This window comes from Pleurodeles waltl, chromosome 2_2 (assembly GCF_031143425.1).
Source record: "Pleurodeles waltl isolate 20211129_DDA chromosome 2_2, aPleWal1.hap1.20221129, whole genome shotgun sequence".
Classification (NCBI taxonomy): domain Eukaryota; kingdom Metazoa; phylum Chordata; class Amphibia; order Caudata; family Salamandridae; genus Pleurodeles; species Pleurodeles waltl.
In genome coordinates this window covers 143,871,689-143,891,136 of record NC_090439.1, presented here as the reverse complement: position 1 = coordinate 143,891,136, position 19,448 = coordinate 143,871,689, and positions in this window count along the sequence as shown.

Below are 19,448 nucleotides of genomic sequence, written 5' to 3'. Positions count from 1 at the left end.
GATTATAAAGTGCTGATTCATTTTGATCGTGGGCAATCTCTCTGTGTTTTGGGGCGAGAGACTTGTCTTTCTCACTTCGGCTTCTTCAGCATGAAGCTCAACATCCTGATGTTCTCCTACTTTGTGAAGAACTGCTATTGCTGACTGTAGCTGTTGTTGCCCACTGGCCTGAGTTTCCAGCAAATATTGGGTACTATTTTGAGAAAGAGATAAGTCCAATTCAATGTCACTGCATGTCAGCATTCATATAATTAGTGAGGCTGCCTCTTTACCAGACATGGACTTGGGCCTACTTTGTAGTGGGTTCGCTGATGCACAGTCCTAATCTCAGCTTGCTCCCCAGAGGCTGGTGTGGCAGGCACACGTTTGTGCCCAAAAAAGGTCTGGGACAACATCCCAGTGGTGGGAAGCTCCTTCTTATCAGTGACCACTTTCTTGGTAGCACCTTTCTTTGGGGACATCTTGAATCTGTCAGTTTGCAGTAGCTCTTAGCTTCACAAGCTGAAGAGATGCCCTTGTGGTCATGATTGTGGTCAAGCATCACCTCGTGCACAGGTCTTCTGTCTGGTAGTATTGTGGGTGATGTCTCTTTCTCTTCGTGCACCTGAAAGCAAACATGCAAGAAGGATATCAGTGAAACGTGGCATTGTTGCAGTAGTAGTAAAAGCAGTATCATTTAAGGATTTCTTAACTTATGAATAATTGTGAACTGATACAAATTATTCATTCAGAAAACCACACCAAGATTAACTTTCATTATCAGGAAGACTTATGAAGGATAAGAAAGTGGAACAACTACAACATATAGAATGTAACTGTTAACTTTATGTGCATCAAGTTGGCATTTGGCACTAAGGGAGGTGCTGGTGACAAATGGAATAATCCTTGAATAATGCAATGTACTGCAACTGTACATGTATGGCAGACATGGGGTTTAAGGGAAAAATTGAAAAAAAGAAATAAAAAATAAAATAATTTAAAAAAACGAAAATTACTTAAAATTCTAAAATCAAGATTTTTTTCAAAAAAATTATCATTACATATTATTATTATATTATTATTATTATAATCAAATAAAATAACGTTTGTGAAAATAGAATTGGTTGTTAGCCCACACTCCATAGTTAAAATCGTTGAAGGATACTACCAAGAACTCTATCAGGAACACAAATTCCTCTCTCTGGCTCAGATACAGAACTTTTTGGGAAAGGGCAGATTAGGTGATCTAATTAGTGAGGAAGCTGAAGCGTTGGAGTCTCCTATTACAATCGATGACGTTTGGGAATCTAGCATCTAGGAGAGCTGCAGTGCCAGATAAGTTGTATTCACAGTCTTATGAAGTATTTTTCTTGGATTTGGCAAATGATCTGCTGGATGCATTCCTCAGGTGCAGCAGGAAGAAGTTCCCCAGGCTTTACGGGCCTGTACTAATATTGTTATCTTTAAAAAAAAAAAAGGAGACACCCCCAATAAAACTTGGGTCATATATACCTCTCTCATTAATTAACTCAGATGCCAAGATATATTCTAAAATATTTGCAAAACAGTTAGGGAGGGAGGATTACAGATATATTAGTTTCTCCTTGTGTGATGAATTTATTTTATCCTTTGTTCCTCTAATTTTTTTCTGTTTCTGTTTGAGGATTTATTTGGACTTCTTTGGATTACTACTATTATTACAAGTGCATGTTTACAGTGGTTAATTGTTCAAATAAATGTGATTATCTTTAAATTTGGTTGAAATGGTGCATGCTTGTTCCAAATAGGAAAATAATATTTGTAGAGATGTACATATTTTTTCTTCAAGGATCTGATCAGAGAATGTGCAGCATTTGTCGTTTTTGAAGCATTTATTTGATAGAATTTGTGGTCCTTTTATATTGTTGATTTAATTGTTTGATTTTTTTGGTTAAGGTTTTTCATTGTTTGATTTTATTGATTAGTTTATTTTAAATTTGAATTTTTTCTTTCAGTTAAGTCCTTCTATGATAAATGCTAATTTAGTTTTCCTTTATAATATTTGATTTATGTGTATATTTTTATTGTTATTTAGATTTTTGTATAATTGTTTGTAGTTAATGCAATTTTGGGGGGCATATTGTGAAAAATATAGTTATGTATTTTATTGAGCTGAATGAGAAATATTTTGGCGGTATAATATATTTATTTTTAAATCTAATACGTGTATACAATGTTTTATGTTTATTTTAAATATTGGTTTGACATAAAAGGTGTTTTTTTCCTTTTTATTGATGTCATTTAGTTTACAATATTATTGCAGATGACTTTGTGTGAATCAATATTTTTGATATACTATATGTTTATTTAAAGGTGACAAGATTTTTGTTCCCGATTTTGTGTTTTCTATACAAACAAAAATCAATATTTGCGCTCTTGATGTTTGGGGTTTTATTAGGTAACTATGTTAAGGTCATATTTTTCCAAATGGTATTTATTTGCTTTCATTTTGTGTTTCAATGTTATATGCATTGATATTATGTCAGTGGTCCACATTTGGTAAAGCTTTTGGGGTGAATAAATCTTTCTAATCACAGATTTCTTATCTTCAAATTCGGCAGCAGACTGATTCTGGCACTTATAACAGCTCCACTCTGTAACGTCTGGGGCAATATGAGTTTGGCCATACCCACACAATGACACAGAAAAGGTGTACAAATGAACTGCTGCAAAGTTCTCAGGTGCCAGTTTTGATATCCTAAGGTGAGAAATCTGTGGTTAAAAGTAGTCATCAGAATCAAGGTATAATCAGCATAAGTAAAACAGTTAAGTGAAAATGAGCATGGTTAGTCAAGGGGTCTCATCAGAATGTATCATCAGAAGTAGAGGCATAGTGCCCAATAACAAATATTGAAATGAAAGTTGTCTAAATTCTAAAAATGGTTGATGCCAACTAGGATTCCTTGACTTTTCCTGAATAATGCCTTTCACTTGCAACCACAGAATATCAAGGAGCTTTGCAATATGCGTACTAAGTAATGCATGTGGTTTTGTCTGCTGCAAAATGTTTATACTTCCACACTAGAGATGATTAGGCCAAATAAATGCTTCTCCGGGGAAGCAATGCTCCTCCAATAACTCTCATTTAGTTTGTGTTTAGGTCTGAGATTTTTTTAGGGTTGTGATCTCAAAAACTTCAGGTGCCGTTAAACCCTTCGCTGCCAGGCTTTTTCCCCTCCTGTGCCAAGCCTATTTTTTGGCTATTTGGGGCAGTTTGCGCTTAGGCCCTCATAACTTTTTGTTCACATAAGTTACCCATGCCAAATTTGCGTCCTTTTTTTCCAACATCATAGGGATTCTAGAGGTACCCAGACGTTGTGAGTTCCCCTGAAGAAGATCAAGAAATTAGCTAAAATACAGTAAAACTTTCATTTTTTCTAAAAAAAATGGGAAAAAGGACTGTAGAAGAAGGCTTGTGGCGTTTTCCCTGAAAATGGCATCAACAAAGGGTTTGTGGTGGTAAAATCACCATCTTCCCAGCTTTCAGGAACATGCAGACTTGAATTAGAAAACCCAATTTTTCAACACAATTTTGACATTTTACTGGGACATACCCCATTTTTACTATTTTTTGTGTTGTCAGCCTCCTTCCAGTTAGTGACAGAAATAGGTCAGAAACCAATGCTAGATCCCAGAAAGCTAAAAATTTCTGAAAAGTAGACAAAATTCTAAATTCAGCAAGGGGTCATTTGTGTAGATCCTACAAGTGTTTCCTACAGAAAACAACAGGTGAAATAAAAGAATATTGAAATTGAGGTGAACATTTTTCACCACATTTTACTCTGTAACTTTTTCCTGTGATGTCAGATTTTTGAAAGCAATATACTGTTAGTTCAGCTGGACTCTTCTGGTTGCGGGGATATATAGGGCTTGTAGGTTCATCAGGAACCCTAGGTACCCAGAGCCAATAAATGAGCTGCATCTTGCAATGGGTTTTCATTCTATACCGGGTATACAGCAATTCATTTGCTGAAATATAAAAAGTGAAAACCTTTGTATTTCCAAAATGGCCACAAGATAAGGTGTTGAGAAGCAGTGGTTATTTGCACATCCCTGAATTCCGGGGTGCCCATACTAGCATGTGAATTACAGGGCATTTCTCAAATAGACGTCTTTTTTACACACTGTCCTAAATTTGGAAGGAAAAAATGTAGAGAAAGACAAGGGGCAATACCACTTGTTTTGCTATTCTGTGTTCCCCCCGTCTTCCAATAAAAATGGTACCTCACTTGCATGTGTAGGCTTAGTGCCCGCAACAGGATCATGCCCGAAAACACAACGTGGACACATCACATTTTCACAAAGAAAACAGAGCTGTTTTTTGCAAAGTGCCTAGCTATGGATTTTGGCCTCTAGCTCAGACGGCACCTAGGGAAACCTACCAACCTGCACTGTTTTGAAAACTAGACACCTAGGGGAATCCAAGATGGGGTGACCTGTGGGCTCTGTCCAGGTTCTGTTACCCAGAATCCTTTGCAAACCTCAAAATTTGGCTGAACAAAACACAATTTTACCTCTCATTTGGGTGACAGAAAGTTCTGGAATTAGAGAGGAGCCACAAATTTCCTACCACACAGCGTTCCCACAGGTCTCCAGATAAAAATGGTACCTCACTTTTGTAGGTAGGCCTACTGCCCATGACAGGAAGCGCCCCAAAACACTATCTGGACACATCAAAATGATCAAATACAAAACTACCTTGCCTAAGGGGTCGCTCCCATTGCGTGAAAATGGCGCAAAAAAAAAAGATCCCCGGTGCCTAGTGGTTTCTGCCCCCCTTGGGGCAGATGTGCCTAACAAAAATGGCCGATCTGCCCCCAAGGGAGGCAGAAACAGTCTAAATACAATTTGCCCCCTATGGGGAGCGACCATTGCCTAAGGAGTCGCTCACCATCTCTAAAAAGCAAACACAAAAAAAATGGATCCCTGACACCTAGAGGTGGCAGCCCCCCGGGGGCAGATCGGCCTAATAACAATAGGCCAATCTGCCTCCAGGGGGGCAGAAATGCCCTAAAATAAATTTGTCCCCCCCTCCGGAGAGCGACCCTTGCCTAAGGGATCGCTCCCTTTACGTGAAATTGTTGCAAAAACAAAGATCCCCGGTGCCTAGTGGTTTCTGCTAACAAAAATTAGCCGATCTGCGGGGCATAAATGGTCTAAATACAATTTGCCCCCCAGGGGAGCGACCATTGCCTAAGGGGTCGCTCCCCACCTCTGAAAAACAAAACAAACCCCCCCCAACAAAATGAGCCCTGGCGCCTAGAGGTTTCTGCCCCCGGAGGTAGATCAGCCTAATAACAATAGGCCGATCTGCCCCCAGAGGGGCAGATCGGCCTAATAGCAGTATGCCGAAATGGCCTAAAATTAATTTGCCCCCCGGGGAGCGACCCTTGCCTAAGGGGTCGCTACCCTTCCGTGAATTTGCCATAAAAAAACTCCCTGGTGTCTAGTGGTTTCTGCCCTCCTTGGGGGCAGACTGGACTCATAAAAATAGCCCAATCTGCCCCCAAGGGGGTCAGAAATGGCCTCAATATAATTTGCCCACTAGGGAGCGACCCTTGCTTACGGGGTTGCTCCCCAACTCTAAAATAACAAAAAAAACAAAAACAAAACAACAACAAAAAATGAGCCCTGGCGCCTAGTGGTTTCTGCCCCCCTGGGGGCAGATCGGCCTAACAACAATAGACCGATCTGCCCCAAGGGGGGGCAGAAAATGCCTTGAAAAATATTGCCCAAGGTGTCGCTCCCCACATGCCCGTTTCAAATAAAAAATACATCCCTGGTGTCTAGTGGGCATTTCAAAAGCCGGATGGCTTTACGATCTGGCTTTTTAAATACTCTGAGAGACTTTAAAGGAAAGGAAATTTCTTTCTTTCCCTTTGAAGCCCCTCAGGCCCCCATCACATGATCAGAAGAGAAATGTTTTGCATTTCTCTTCCGATCGTGCTGTTAGCTGAGTTTCTAGCGTGATGGGGAAGTGGCCTCTGATTAGGTCAGGGCGCAAATGTGCGCTGATGTCATCAGACGTCACTGGGGAGGTGGGGGGTCAGGGGTGGAAGGGAAAGGGCTTCCCCATCCATCCCTGCCTTGTGGGGGTGGGAGCCGCTCCCTCTGAGCTCAGTGCCGAGGACGTAATGGTTACGTCCTCGGCACATGAGCACTGTGCCGGTGGACGTAACCATTACGTCCCTGGCACAGAAGGGGTTAAAGCTCCTGAGACAAGCAACCATTTATCACTGTCTAGGAAGGTAAAATAGTGCTAATACAGTTCTTCACTTATGGAAAACACTAGCCCGCTCAAAACCGTGGCAAAGACTATGGACCTCATTATGAGCTTGGCAGTCCCACCGCAGGACTGCCAAATGTGCAGGGAGGATGCCACATTCATGGCGGTGACTTTCGCCTGAGAGTAATACAATGTTCCTGCTGGTTAACTGGCGTGAACATTGTAGTGTGCAGTTCAGTGCTACAGTATTGGTCTCAGCTCCCTTAAGGGAGCCGAGGCCAATATCGTAGCACTCCAGCACCCTTGGAATGCGCACTGTCTGCAAAACAGACAGTGTGCATTCTGAAGGTTCTGGGCAGGGGGGCCCTTGAGGGAATGCGCAGGTGCATGATGACATACGCAGAAAAGTCAGCAGCCACGCAAGTCTAACAATCCCTACTACAAGGACTACAACAGGGTGTGAGGGATTTCACCACAGCAGTTAGGGAGTTGCCAAAATACCTGCCATCCCAAACATTTCACTGCATGCACGACTAGAATCATGACCCCCTCAGGGCCGACCTGGCTGCCTACCACAGCGATGTAGCTGCTATACACAATAACCGGCGGCTCCTGCTTGCTGCAGTTTTGCCCTTAATAGCCCCACAGTTGGCAGCTACCAGGAATTCAGAGTCTACTTCTTCAAACACTGAAGTGTGTGTTGCCCCCTCAAACCCACCACCACTAAGGGCAGAGGAGACGACACACACATCAGAAGATGAAGACATGGAACAGGTGACCTTCAGCCATAGGAGTACCTGGTAGCACCAGTCCATGACACATGGGCAGTGATTTTCCTATGTCCTGTGCTTAATAACATGCCAGTCTTGCTACAGTTGGTAACATGCACTGTTCTCCAACACACTGTTTACTTTACAACTATGGACTGCAATTGTCTCTCACTCCCAAATTGGCAATTCATGTTCCTCTGCACTGAATGACACTCCATCACAGCATGTCCAATGACATGTCCCTCACCATTGCACTTGTGTTGCGTCACAATAGACGGCGTCACACCAATGGATTTACAATCCTGGACTATGTAAATATTGCACTACAGCACTTTAGAATAAACAACACCTACACAACCACTTTGTCCCTGTGTAATGTGACACATCAACCGTGTAAGAGATTTGTGATGCATGTAACATGTCAATGGCCACAGAATGTCAATACAATAGTGTAGAAAGAATGTGGGCTGATATCTTTGCACAAGGGACTGGATTTTATCATAATCTATGCTGCCTTTGGCTTATTTCTGAAGTTAAACCATCACAAACAGTATAATGCTGTGTAGAAGTGTATATGTCAGGCCAAAGTATCTACAAGATGAAACTCAATATGTTCCACATCCCCTACAAGACAATCATTATGTATGTGACATACGACTCTAAATTTAATCCCACACCCACACCATACAGCAAGAATGGATGTGTACGAGTGTATGGACAATAATGTCACCTGCGAGTACAATGTAATAAATCATAGGTGTGATTTATGTATACGGAACTTCATAAGATTATGACACCACTCAGTTTATCAGAGTTCACATGAACATCAGGCTGCAGGCAGACGTCCCACAGTGCCCAAGATTTCAACACAGGACTCAAACGATGACAGATTTAAAATCACACCAATCTTTACATTACATTGGGAACCATAGTTACACTGAGTGGTGGGTTCAATGGATGGCAGATGCATAGAGAAGTAGCTTTGTTGTAGCTGCCAATGTGACAGATCTTTTGGAAGTGGGAATAATCATGTCAAGAATGTGATGTGGATGCAGGATGGGACACACAAGCAAACACAAATTTGACACTGTACACTCATGCAAAGGGCCTGATCCGAAGAATATGACGCATACTCTAAAGGAGTACATCAAACTTTATTAGATATGTATGAAAGGAAACTTAAACTATGTCAAACACCTAAACTAACCTAACCTAACCTATCCTAACCATACATTACCCACAACAGGCCCTAACTACCCTAAGCTAAACGTACTTACCACATGTAAATAAGCACACTAACCATCAACCCCCTACCCCCTTTATATAACGGGACACATGTAGGACAACTTATACTAACCTAAACACAGAATAACTAATCCTAAACATAAATATATATATATATATATATATATGTATATATATATATATATATTTTTTAAATACGCATAAATCCCAAAATGAGCCCCCAACCACCCACCCACAAACAAACATGTAATAATATAACTCCCCCACCCCCCAACCCACTTATCCTAACTAAACTAACAGCCTACTCTAACCTATCACTAAGCCCCCTAAACCCACTAAAAAAAATTACGGGGAAAGAGGAGGGAGGGGACGGAATTAGGAGTGAGGAAAAATAAATTCAAAGATTGGACCTTTTCAGGATTTTCTTTATTGCTCACAGTCTCCTGCTGTTGCGGGCCACCTCCTGCTGTAGACTGTCCATGTGGTGCAATATACGTGGCATGTCACGTTGGAGGTTGCGGAAATCTGCCATGTCCATTACTCCAGCTCTGGTAGTCTGAGTGGCATTTGATGTTGCAGGCGCTGGTGCTGTGGTTGAAGGTGGTGGTGCAGATGGTGCTGCTGTTGGGCCTTGTGCTGCCAAGGTTGAGGGACCAGCTGGAGTGGCTGTCATGTCATGGCATTTGTATTGTGAAGTCCGAATCGGCAACAGTGTGCGCAATTCAATCCTGGCATTTACTTCTTGGCATTCAGATCGGCAGAGTGTGCGATCACTTCATGGCATTTGGTTCTTGATAATCGAATGGGCAACAGTGTGCGCGATTCATTCCAGGCATTTAACCTTGAAATACAAATCGGCAGAGTGCACGATCATTTCTAGACATTGAAATCTAGAAGTGCAAGTTTGATCAAGGTGCATAATATTTCCTGAACATTTGAGTCTTGGAACTGTTAATCAGAGAGTGACGAAGCTGTGTTATTCATGAATCTAGTACAGTTCATTCATGCATAGAAAAAAAACATGTGTTCTTTGATTCTTGTTACATTGCAGTGATTACTCTAAGAACTATTTGGAGAGTGTTTATTGTGCAAAAATATAATATGTTAATTCTGGAATGTTCACATGAAAACCTTGTATAACCTTTTCTTGATTTCTAGGTACCTAGATTCTTGAGGCCTAGTTATAGTGAAGCTTCAGGCATTCATGTTTTCAGTATAAGTGTTTATTTGAAACAAAACTTATTGAAAGTCATTGTGATTAATCTTGCAGTTGTGTTGTTTAACTCTTGCTTCCACAGGTTTCCTTCCCTGCTGTTCCCAACCCAAAACCCATTCCCCCACTTGGCCATTCTTTAACTATGTGCTATATTACTAGCGGAGTTTGGAGCTGCCAACAGATGGACATGTTGGGAACATGCGCAAACCATGAGGATCTGGTATCCTTGACATGTCATCCCAGTGTCCACTGTGCTTGGAGTTGGTGTGGTGGCGGCTGTTGTGGCCAATGATGGCCCCCCTTGGCTAAATGCCCTCCATGCCCCTGTCGCTCTCTCGTGACGATACTGCCCAACCTTCATACGGTACCCAGCCTCCACATTGAGGATGTGTCGGTACTGCACTTCCCGCATTTAAAATTCACGGATTTCCTGTGCATTCATGTAGGCAGCTGTAAAAATAGAGACAGGAAAACAGTAGTGACATCATTGTGTGATACATGCACAGATGATAATCTAACACTTCCTAACAAATAGCACATGCAGTCCAAATCACTGTACAGATGATAGAATGTCCCTGAGGAATGACATACCAACAGAGCCTACCCATCAACTATCTAACAGCACAGCAATGCACAACAAGGTGTGCACTTCATTAAATGATCTGTGCATATATGTAGTGCTATTCGTCACATAACAAATGCTGCAAGTACTCAACATGTGACAGGCCAACTAATCCCTATCTTCTGGATCAAATTCAAGGCACACAAGACCTGTGATTTGCATATGGAACTGGCAGGGTGGTTTGCAGTTGGTAATCATAAGGGGGCATTGTAGTTTGGCACACATGAATGCTTGGATTATATGTCTGTCATCTACACTGTGACCATCACACCTAGCTACATATATTTTCTCACCCTAACCCTGTGCCTCGGGGGGGATGCGCATGCAATACATATTTTCAACCATCAACGACAACCACACAGCTGTACATGTATTTAGTCAGTCTACCAAAGGTAAGGAGGCCTGCCAACCAGGATTGAGTCAACCAGGGGACAATCACATCGACATTCATGTTTCTATTTGTGGACAAACATCAACATCAGATTTCACTGACACATTTCCTAAATCCACCACATTGGTGCAATCACCCATCTGGCCTTGAACTGCATGCTAGCCTATGACATATCACTCAAGTGCCACATAAATGGAGTACAGCATGTGGAGCTAGATGCTGTGGGACAGTCACCCATACACTCCTACATGTTCATTACTTAACAGGGATGCTCAAGTTGGTGTGTAAAACTGATGCATCACTGTTCTGTGTGAATTAGGGTATGACTTGCTGACTAAATGATGACACTGGCCACCTCCAAATCGATTTTTGGCATACATGTGGCAACAAATCACCTTGTTCACCTGCCCATGCCTATAGCGCAGCACTCGACTCCCAATATATGACTCTCTGCCAGTGAATGTCTATCTCTTCCATGGAACAATGTGTCAATCTCCAGTCAAGTCACAAATCAGATCACGTGCCAGCTCATCATATCTTGCAATGAGTCGAACACACAGGAGTCAATCACAAAACAGCTGCAAACACAACACAGGACAAACATGTTAACACTTACTGGATATATCTGGGACCTCGAATCAAGCCTCTTCACCTATGGTGTAAGGGGTTGGTCCACCTGTAAAACATGGAAGGGTGATATGTGCTCAATGTCTGCTCACTGTACAAAAGTTGGAACAACAAATCACTGTGTGTGACATTTTATATGATAGAGCTGCACATCAGGCATGTAGGCACCCCAACAGACATACCAATGCAAACATACATTGATACTGTCACTCCAGTGAGTGATAGTCACACATGTGCATACATGCACTGGCCCTAACAATCAAGTGGTGCCAAACATGATTACTCAATGTTGTGCTTAATACATTCCAGATGCTACTCCATTTCATCTTTTGTAATTGGGAATCACATGCAATGCCACATTCCTGGTGCACTGCAATACGAATGACTCAGGTATTGGGGCTTGTGCATCAAGGGACAATGAGTAACTGTGTGATGGTCATGTGGGTTGATTTTCTTTCAGGAATTATTGTGCTTTCAGTGGTGCATAATAGGTGTGCCAGTGTTGTATGTAGGTTACATATGCAACATTGGCAGTGTACCCTACCGTATATGCGCCCTATGACAATATGATGGCAGGGATCCTGTGTGTTACTTGATGACAATGTTACGCTAAACATGGACTGGCCACTTTTCAGTTTCAAAACTGCAAAATGATGTATGCTGACAGTGTCTTAGTTGATCATCGTTGACAGAATGCGTGGGCACAGTTGTAGTCATTGCACCTGAAATGTGTTACTCTCGGCCATGTGTACCTATATCAGGTATTGTAAATCACACATTGCCAGAATCAGCAACTTACAATTGGCAAGTTGGGTGATCAGTGGTAGTACACCCGCTCTGACACTGTCCGCTAATGAACAAAAGGGGTAGCAAATGTCCTACTTCTGCAATCATGATGAGGTAGGTCTCTATTTGAAAACACCTTGGGAATGGTAGCCCTCACTGGAATGCTGGCCTGCTGAGCTTAGAAGACCACCATGTCTGTGACTGCCTTCATACTGGGAAGTTTACATTTGTAGAAATGCTGCAGTGTTTAAGCAGGGGGGTACAGAAAGTAATTTAACAATCTATTTCTTCACTAAAATAGTATCATGGAAGCAGTCAGTGGTCCCTTGCACAACAACATGTTCAAAAATAATGTGTGACCATGCATTCACAAAGAGCCGGGATCCCAGGCTGGCCCTTTCACTTTAGAAAATGGGTTGGCACCAATGTGACACAGATGGTAACTGCAATAGCTCAGTCCCGGCAATTGGGCCCTTCTACTCAATGATAGGATGTCAACGCCTTCTCCAAAATGCCATGAGATTACCCTGTTTTGTGATAATGCAATCTGGTAGCATAATGGCCCATTTCGGTTTGGCCATGGGAATGATAATTTGTCCAGACGTAAACCCACAGAAACAGTGAACTTAGGTCCAGAAGTCTCAGTTATTTTGTGTCGCATTTGCTTCATTCTGTTGACGCAACTGCTGTGCAAATTAGCAAAATAAATTTAAATGTAGTAAGTGTGCGCTACTTTTGCGTCCATAAATTACGCAAATGCAGCGCAAACAAAGTAGAAGTATGGGCCTAAGATAATAGTGAGTATTATGAAGAGCTATTTACGTATGGCCCCGAATACTGTTCGAACATGGTTCCACAAAACTGTGGACTGCATTGTTTCCATGTACTACCATGTGAAATACATCCCATTCCTGGTACACTCACAGTTTGTTTAACTTGCATTCCACATGCCCACAAACATTGCATGCAGCATGTCACAACATCTGCTACTGTCACTCCAGAGCATTGTACTATACACATTAGTCAATTTGGTACTCACCAACAGGGCCACCAATCACCATACCCAGGTGGTCCAGCATGTCCTGCTCTCGCGCCACCAGGTCAGCCCATCGATGCTTCAGTTGAAAATTACATTGGGTGTTGAAAATTTGCCTCAGGTGTTACAGCACCTTTTCCCACCTCAGCTGTCTTGCCTCTGTGTGATACCACTGTATCACATGGCCCCCAGCCTCCAACATAAGGGGGAGGAATTGGCACACCATCCACACAAATGCCCCAAGCTCCTCCTCACCCATGCACCCCAGCCGTGGCCTTCCCGACATCACACCAAAACAATAATTCAAAAGTAAAGAGGGAAAACAGGGAACAGAGGTAGAAAAAATAAACTTATCTAACCCAAAGACAGCCCAACACTACCACAACTAATACTGCCCACAAACAGACTCCCAACAGTACAAAGACAAATCTAAATACAATTAATGACACAAATACACTTACACAGGATACAAAAGACACTTACCAAACACCAAAAGACAATATTTAGAGCACACAGGAGACAAAATCACAAAATCCACAGAGAGACAAACCAAAACACAGCCACACAGTCTAGAATAATCACAGACTGCAAAGTAAAAGTGAAAGTACACCTACTGTACCGTTTCTGCAAACAGGATATCCTATTACATCACTTCCTGTCTCATTTGTGGCTCGTTCTTTGTCTTGCGTGTACATTTTTGACGCTTACGGGGTTTACGTCAATATTTTTTGACGCATGTACGTTAAGATCCCAGGCATTTATGGATCAATACATTTTCAATGGATATCTGCATGCCTGGGGTGCACTGGTGGAATTAACGCTAGGGACCAATTGATATATTATGTGCGTCATAATTTTACGTGTCATATTTTGATGTATTTGCGTCATTTTTTGATGCGTTTGCATCAAAAATCCTGTCTTAAACTGTGTTTGCGTCATTTCTCAATTTTTAACATGCTTGCAGCCTATAACTAGACAAAGATACTATGGTATGACCTGCAGTGTGTGTTCTAGTGTTTGGATACATGTGGCAGCCCATACTACTGCGGCCCATTATACTCATGTTGTTGTGCAGGATTAGCTCTCTTAACTGACGCAACAGCAGCACAAACTTTGGAAATTGAAAATGAATTTATCAATAGAGGACAGCAAGGCTACGCTACTAAAAAATGATTCATGGTGTGTGTGTTTGTGTGCGAATTGACTTCTGTTCTGTGGAAACGGCATGAAAAACATGTGGTGTAATGTTCATGTATGAATGTGTTACAAATGGGTATAACCATCAGATGCCAATCAATGAGGTACATCAGTAATGATATGTGTTTGTGATATCTGTTGCCTCTTATGCTGTGTGTACTTGCTTGACATTGGGGATAATACACTTCCCATGACAAACTATACACAGGAAAGATCGAGGATGGCTGATGAGGGCCATGTCAGATATGTTACCCCTCACAACTCATGAAATGTTGGCTACCACTTCATGATCACTTGTGACTATACTACCCATGAGTCAGGCATTGGAACATGCTAGGTAAGTACAGTGTTTGTGACACAGAGTCTCAAATCCAATCATAACATTGTTATGTACACCACAGTTTGACTAATGTAAATGACCTCTGTTCCTCCTGTGGCTTTGGTGGACCAGAAGACCATGCTGCATGTGTTCACATATTTTCAGTGGTTCATTGCACAAAAGCGCCCAGTTCAAGTGTGTGGGCATATATACCCTGTGTCAGTATTGGCCCCCATGGTGTAACAGTTGCATACAGGTCTAGTCAGGAGTCTGTGGAGCCAACCCTTGAATTAACCGTGTATTCTTCTAAGCAGATTTGACCTAAAGGCAAAGATCAGGTTTCGGCATACAAGGGATATGGCAGCTATGGTACAGCAGAAACTTCAGAAGGGTGACGACAGAGCAACCTTGATGTGGTCAAGTACATTATGGATCAGTAAGAGGCTGATTTGCGCCAGAAAATTTACCGCCAGCTAACGCCATTCCTACACGCCATGCGGGCACCTTATTTAAGGATTGACATTAGCCGGCGTAGGGGAAAATGGGGGTTGTGCGTCAAAAAATGGTGCAAGTCAGGTTTGAGTAAAAAATCATGACTCAAACCGGACTTGTGCCATTTTTTGATGCACAACCCCCATTGAAATGACTCCTGTCTTAGCAAAGACAAGAGTCATGCCCCCTTGCCCAATGGCCATGCCCAGGGGACCCAGCACACTTCTCAGTCAAGTCAGCATCAGTATCAGGCAAAAAGTGGGGGTAACTGCAACAGGGAGCCATTTCTTTACACAAGCCCCCCCCAGCCCACAGGTCAGGAGACTCAGCCAAAGCTGGGAGAGTCTTCCTAGTCTGTCAGGCGAGGAAGAGTAGAGGAAATAGGCTGGTTTGTTGCAGGGCCTACTCTGCCTTACATTCTCCTATTCAGGTCATTCCCTCTGGGGAACTGACCCACTTCCACAGTGATAGGACCTATTCTGAATTGCCTCTTGTCTGTGCTTTTAATGTCTCCACCCATTCTCTCTATTTTGTCGTTAGAGGTATCCACCTCTGCTAATCTTATCTTAGCCAGGGTCACCCTAGCTTACCCAAAGAGGTTACCGAGAGCTGGAGTAACCCCACCATGACCAACAGGGTCAGGGGGCCTAACTTGCTATTTGGCATGGGGTCAGACCACCATGCCAAGGATAGTGCAGCCATAAAGGCTAACACCCAGCATAGGCCACTGACAGCTGTCAGTGCCCAGAACCACACCTTTAGCTCTTCACCTACAAGGGAAGGGGCTAAGTTACAGGCTTCTTTGGGTTCAGGGTGCCTGTCTGCTGTATTAGAGTGGGGGGTTACCACATCTTGTAGTAAACACCCTTCTTCCACTCTTTCTTCTGTTAGCTGAGGAGCCACACACTCAGGCTTAACAGTTGCCTGACTAGCCACGACTTCTTGTGGGTCAGGTTGAACGTTACCAGTGCCACTTTCGGAGTTCTCCCCTACTGGAGCAGAATCTCCTTGGCTTGCTGGAACCTTGGCTAAAGGTTGTCCACCCTCCCTATACTGTTTTCTTTTCTATTTCTTCTGGGGCCTACTTGCAGTTACTGCAGGGTTAGCACCTCCAGAATCCTTGGGAGAGGACTTGAACTGGACCAGTTTCTCTCTTGGGCTCTGACTAACCTCTGGGTAGTCATTTCCAAGGAGACAATCAAGGGGGAGGTCTGTACTGACTACCACCCTTCTCCAGCTAAAAGTCCCACCCACTTCTATGGGCACAAAAGCCACACGTCTATCAGTGACCCTGTCTGGGCTAACTCTTACTCTGGCAGTCTCACCTGGGATGTACTGGTTGGAGAACACCAGCCTGTCATGCACAATAGTGTGACTGGCACAAGTGTCTCTCGGGGCAGTGGCTGGGATTCCATTCACCCGTAGGTGGTGGAAGTGTCCACTTCCCTCTGGAATCTCCAACTCACCTGTTGGGCCCTTTTTCCATTTGAAGGCTATGAAGACCTCCTCATCTGAGGAGTCATCCCCAATGGCTACACTGGTCACCCCTGGGATTTTGCTAGGGGGTTTGTTTTTAGGACAAGAAGTGTCCTTGGTGTGATGCCCTGTCTGTCTACAGTTATGGCACCATGCCTTAGTGGCATCCCAGTTCTTACCCTGGTACCCACCTTTGTTTTGGGTTGTGTCTCGGGGCTCACCCACCTGGTCTGGTTTTTGGGGGCCTACAGAGGACTCTTTTTCTTTGTTTCTAGTGTCACCCACTTTCTCCTGAGGAGGTTCTGTAACCCCTTTCTTTTGGTCACTCCCAGTGGAAGTTTTGGTTACCCTAGTCTTGACTCAGTGGTCTGCCTTCTTTCCCAATTCTTGGGGAGAAATTGGACCTAGGTCTACCAGATACTGATGCAACTTTTCATTGAAGCAGTTACTTAAAATGTGTTCTTTCATAAACAAATTATAAAGCCCAACATAGTCATGCACTTCATTTCCAGTTACCCAACCATCCAGTGTTTTCACTGAGTAGTCTACAAAATCAACCCAGGTCTGGCTCGAGGATTTTTGAGCCCCCCTGAACCTATTTCTATACTCCTCAGTGGAGAATCCAAAGCCCTCAATCAGGGTACCCTTCATGAGGTCAAAGGATTCTACATCTTTTCCAGAGAGTGTGAGGAGTCTATCCCTACACTTTCCAGTGAACATTTCCCAAAGGAGAGCACCCCAGTGAGATCTGTTTACTTTTCTGGTTGCACAAGCCCTCTCAAAAGCTGTGAACCATTTGGTATATGTCATCTCCATCTTCATATTTAGTTACAATCCCTTTTGGGATTTTCAACATGTCAGGAGAATCTCTGACCCTATTTATGTTGCTGCCACCATGGATGGGACCAAAACCCATCTCTTGTCTTTCCCTTTCTATGGCTAGGAGCTGTCTCTCTAAAGCCAATCTTTTGGCCATCCTGGCTAGCAGGAGATCATCTTCACTGAGGCTATCCTCAGTGATTCCAGAGGTGCTGGACCCTCCTGTGAGGGAAGCAGCATCTCTGACTATCACAGTTGGAGTCAGGGCTTGAGGGGCCCTGATCTCCCTAATTAGGACTGGAGGTGGGATTTCCTCCACATCACTAGTTTCTTCCTCTAGGAGGTCATCCTCAGAGGGGTTGGCTTTGTCAAACTCTGCCAGCAGCTCCTAGAGCTGTGCTTTGGAAGGGCTTGTGCCAACTTTTATTTTCTTTATTTTGCAGAGAGACCTTAGCTCCCTCATTCTAAGATGGAGGTAAGGTGTGAGGTTGAGTTCCATCACACTCTCTTCTGCATTAGACATTATGGGGGTCATTCCGACCCTGGCGGTCCATGACCGCCAGGGCCGGGGACCACGGAAGCACCGCCAACAGGCTGGCGGTACTTCCAGGGCCATTCTCACCGCGGCGGTAAAGCCGCAATCAGAAAAGGGGATCCGGCGGTTTCCCGCCGGTTTTTCCCTGGCCCAGGGATTCCGACCCCCTTCCCGCCATCCTGTTTCTGGCGGCATTTACCGCCAGGAACAGGATGGCGGGAACGGGTGTCGTGGGGCCCCTGGGGGCCCCTGCACTGCCCATGCCAGTGGCATGGGCAGTGCAGGGGCCCCCTAACAGGGGCCCACCATGATTTTCACTGTCTGCTTAGCAGACAGTGAAAATCGCGATGGGTGGTACTGCACCCGTCGCACCCCTGCAACACCGCCGGCTCCATTCGGAGCCGGCTTCTATGTTGCAGGGGCTTTCCCGCTGGGCCGGCGGGCGCCCTTTTGGTGGTCGCCCGCCGGCCCAGCGGGAAAGCCAGAATGGCATCCGCTGTCTTCTGACCGCGGAGCGGCCATTTGGCGGTGACCGCATGGCGGTCGCGACCACCGCCCGCCGCGGTCAGAATGACCGCCTATGTTTCTAAAAGTTGGAATGCTTTTTAAGAATCTAAAACTATCTCTAGAACTTAGTTCAATCTTTCAAAAAACTTTTAAACTCTAAAATAAATGCTAAAAGGGACTAACACAAGGCCCTAGCAGGACTTTTACAAATTTAGTAAAATAGCTCAAATTGCAAAAATCAGTTTCTAATGACAATTTTAGGAATTTAGTCATGTGTTCAGGTATTGGCTGAGTAGTCCAGCAAATGCAAAGTCCTGTACCCCACCGCTGATCCACCAATGTAGGATGTTGGCTCTGTATGCACTATTTCAAAGTAAGGAATAGTATGCACAGATTCCAAGGGTTCCCCTTAGAGGTAAGATAGTGGCAAAAAGAGATACTACTAATGCTCTATTTTGTGGTAGTGTGGTCGAGCAGTAGGCTTATCAAAGGAATAGTGTTAAGCATTTGTTGTACACACACAGGCAATAAATGAGGAACACACACTCAGAGACAATTCCAGGCCAATAGGTTTTTGTATAGAAAAATATATTTTCTTAGTTTATTTTAAGAACCACAGGTTCAAGATTTACATGTAAGACGTCCAATGAAAGGTATTGCAGGTAGTTACTTTAGGAACTTTGAATTAGAAAAATAGCATATACAGTTTTCACATAAATCACATACAGCTATTTTAAAACTAGACACAGTGCAATTTTCAACAGTTCCTGGGGGAGTAAGAGTCTGTTAGTTTTTGCAGGTAAGTAAACCACCTACGGGGTTCAAGTTTGGGTCCAAGGTAGCCCACCGTTGGGGGTTCAGAGCAACCCCAAGGTTACCACACCAGCAGCTCCGGGCCGGTCAGGTGCAGAGGTCAAAGTGGTGCTCAAACCGCATAGGCTTCAATGGAGAAAGGGGTGCCCCGGTTCCAGTCTGCCAGCAGGTAAGTACCCGCATCTTCGGAGGGCAGACCAGGGGGTTTTTGTAGGGCACCGGGGGGGACACAAGTCCACACAGAAAGTACACCCTCAGCAGCACGGGGGTGGCCTGGTGCAGTGTGCAAACATGCGTTGGGTTTTCAATAGGTTTCAATGGGAGACCAAGGGGTCTCTTCGTTGATGCAGGCA